Genomic DNA, 3,849 nt, shown 5'->3' with positions numbered 1-3,849 from the left:
CAAATTGTTTTGTTTTTTTTTTTTTGGATTTTGCGGTTGAGTTTTTGGTTATTAATTGTTTTTTTTCAATTTTTAAATTTATAATAATTAATATATATTCATTATACTGTAATAATTCATAATTTAATTGTAAATTAAATTATACATTGTATAAATTCAACTCTATCATAATAATATAATTAAAAATTCATAATACATTATATAAGGTTTTTGCAATGTGACATTATTTTAATAAAAATGACACATTTCCCACCTAACTTATTATTACTGTAATATCCTTTTTTTTTACTCCATTTCAACAATTAAATAAAATATTATATTACTATATTTAAATCAGCATAACTTAGTTATACAACAACTGCAATAAAGAAATACTTCACAATTATTTTAAATAGATCTTGATGGTCCTGAAATAAGCTTCAGTTTCTTATGTTTAGTTAAGAAATAAAACCGTATTTTGTGGTGAAATATGATCTGCATGTGTTCTTGACAGATGAATAAGTGATGATATTATGTTTGAGATGGATCAGCAGACATTAAACGGATGAAAATGGTTGTGTTTTCATTGATCAGGTGAGCTGATGGTGGTGTGATGGAGTTAAATGTTAAATGAATGAGCACGTCTGGTTAATCAATATCCTCCTCTTCATGAGTCACTGCTAATTACTGAAGCCTGCTGACAGAATGCTATTGTTCAAACTAATTGGCCATTAAATGAGGTTTTACCCGAGAGGTTTAACATCGCTCCACTCCTCCGCAATTCTGATGCACTTTTAAAGGCCAAAACCACTGCACGATGTTAGCAGATCATTGCATGTCACACAGTGCGACATGGATCTAATAAACTTGGCTAGGACGTGTGTGTAGGACACCTGTTAACTTGTACGATATGACAAATGTAGTAGAATAAAACGTCATCAGCATGCGCTAGTGGTAAACAAAAAGAGCATGATAAATCACACTTTAGCAGTAGTATTTTTTGTGTGTGCTGAAAAAAAAGTGGAAGCGGCGAAAGAGGAAGGGATAAGAGCTTGTGGTACGCAGTTTTATGTTATAGTGCCATGTCGTGTTGATTTCATGTTGCATTTTAACTGATTGGTCAGTAAACGTAAACGTAAACAGCAAACACACTGTGCGAAGATCATGCTGTATCGTAGCAGGGTCATTGCACAAGATCCCGGGCCCTATGCATAGGCAGTCCTGATGGGCCCCCATGAAAATATCAAGGTTAAATAAAATATATTCCAGACTTTTCAAGGGCCCTCTCTTCCTTTGAGGCCCTGGTAATCAGTACTGGTTTTACCCCCAGTCCGATGCCCCTGATCGTAGGCCATCTTTGGTCACAAGACCGTGGTTGCGTTCCAGTCCATTTTTTTATGCCCTTCACTTGCAAATTTCTCTCTGTCTCGTTTACACGAATGTACATCATTGATTATGTTGCATGAGTGCCCACTTTTGGCAGAACCCTTGCAATAGGCTGGACTGGAAACGTCCTAAGCCCTTTATCACTTAGAATCCACTATGGAGTTGGTTTATTGTTTACATTTTTTTCCCTTATGAATTTGTTTGGTGCAGCATTCTATATGTATATAGGTATGCTTGGGCTGTTATTAATGTAAAAAAGCAAACAAACAAAAAAAAAAAAATTTATATATTATTGTGTTGTTTGTGTTATTGATGTATTAAAGAAGATATGCGATGACGTTATATTTATTTATGAATTGTTGTGATGTAGTTAGCATATGAAGCAGACTCGCTCCCTCTGTCAAAGTCGAGGGGTCGAGGGTCTGTCCATATAAACTTCCCTCATCCACTTCACAAAGTGGAACACATTTCAGAATGGCAACGGAGATTCCCCCGAGGGTAAGTGCTTAGGGAAGTGGAACGCAGCCTATGACAACAGCCGTCTTTGAACTTCTCTCACTGTATGACTCAGGACCACCGATTAGGAGCCACAATCACAGAAAGTGCCATGATTGTTTCACAATGCCAATCTTTCTTCTGGGACAGCCAAAAACCATGCAGTGTGTTTAAGGCTTTAGATAAGTAGGGTTTAGAGTTGAGAAATCCAACCTGGTTTAAATCAGAATCAGCAGGCTCACAAAACTCGATATAAACTTTCTCTGTCAACTGAGAGTTTGAACCAGAGTTTGTTCAGATGTAAAGGTTCTTTATGGAACCATTTAGACAAAAAGGTTCTTCTATGGCATCGTGAAGCACCTTTATTTTTAAGAGTGTACAGGCCACTGGACTCCTTGCAAGTTTGCCATCTTCACAGTCTTATCCCGTCTGCTCTGTGGAAATGGACATATGGACATTGTTAACACTCAATCAACAGCTAAAGCCGCTTTTCCCCTGAAATTACTTGGAACAATTTGTCCCAGGAACACCAAGTCCTTGCTGTCTGCGTTTCCATCGCGGACAAAAGTACCATGAAGAATAGGAAAAAACTCTGGTGATGTAGGTCTGGGTGGGTTTCTCAATACCAAGTCAGAAAAAAATTCAGATTTGCGTCCTCAATAGTTCGGACTTCATAAGTTTAACTCAGGAGTGTAAACTCCCGGGGACGGGACAACACAAGTCCGGTAATTCTGCAAATGAAACAGCAGCGTACTTAAATTACTTAAATTAAATTACAGTCGGCTCGCCCTGGCTACTGCAATTTTCCTCACTGTATTGACAATAAGAAGAAATATGATACCAAACACCACTGCCTCTTTTCGTTTTCTTTAAACATATTAATAGCCACAGAAATGTAGTTCAGGGAATGTACATACATTACAATGAAATGAAATATTAAATCAAACATTGCCTCTTTTCATTTTCATTTTAACATATTAATAGAATAGAAGACCAAAGATTACCTGTTAGATTTACCCAAAACGAATTATATCTTATGTTTAACCACCACAGAGACATCAGAGCCAGCGGCAAATATCAGAAGGACTAGCCGAGTTGAGGTTGCTCTCATCGGGAAACATGAGCACTGAGCGCCCGCTGTTCACATGGAGCTCACCTCTCCAAAATCGGCTAAGCACATTTTCAAATAGGCGCTCTCTTTATAAATAAACTGCAGATTTGAGTTTTAAACAACTATATTCTAGCCTGAAATACTTTTAAAACTACATTTCATGACATAATAACAGTATTTTTTTTAAATAAATTATGCAAATAAATGGTGGTTGAAATACAATGTTGGATGAACTCAACCAATCAGCATGTTCAGTGCCCAAGTCCCGCCCCCGAAAGTTCCGGACCTTTGAAAAAGTACTACCTCGTGAGCAGGTACTTTCTGAGGGGCAGTTTTTACCCGGCAATCTAGATCCTGGTTCCCATTGGCGAAACACACCGAGTACCTTTAATGGGCTACTTCCCATTAAAACAGATGGTAGCATAATTCGATAGCGAAAAGTGCTACCTATCAGATTTTGCTTCCAGCATAAAATATCAATAAGGTGTGAGGCTACAGGTGCATCTCAATAAATTAGAATGTTGTGGAAAAGTTCATTTCAGTAATTCAACTCCAATTGTGAAACTCGTGTATAAAATAAATTCAGTGCACACAGACTGAAGTAGTTTAAGTCTTTGGTTCTTTTAATTGTTATGATTTTGGCTCACATTTAACAAAAACCCTCCAAGTCACATCTCAACAAATTAGAATACATCCAACAAGGAAGCCTTGAGATACACAAGAGAATTCACACCGGAGAGAAACCTTTCATCTGCTCTCAGTCTGGAAAGAACTTCTCAGTGAAACTAAGCCTTGAGATTCACATGAGAATTCACAACGGAGAGAAATCTTTTGCCTGCCAACAGTGTGGAAAGAGTTTCAGAGTAAAACACAACCTT

The sequence above is a fragment of the Cyprinus carpio genome, chromosome B19, assembly GCF_018340385.1.
Source record: "Cyprinus carpio isolate SPL01 chromosome B19, ASM1834038v1, whole genome shotgun sequence".
NCBI lineage: Eukaryota > Metazoa > Chordata > Actinopteri > Cypriniformes > Cyprinidae > Cyprinus > Cyprinus carpio.
Note: the sequence above shows the minus strand (reverse complement) of the source record.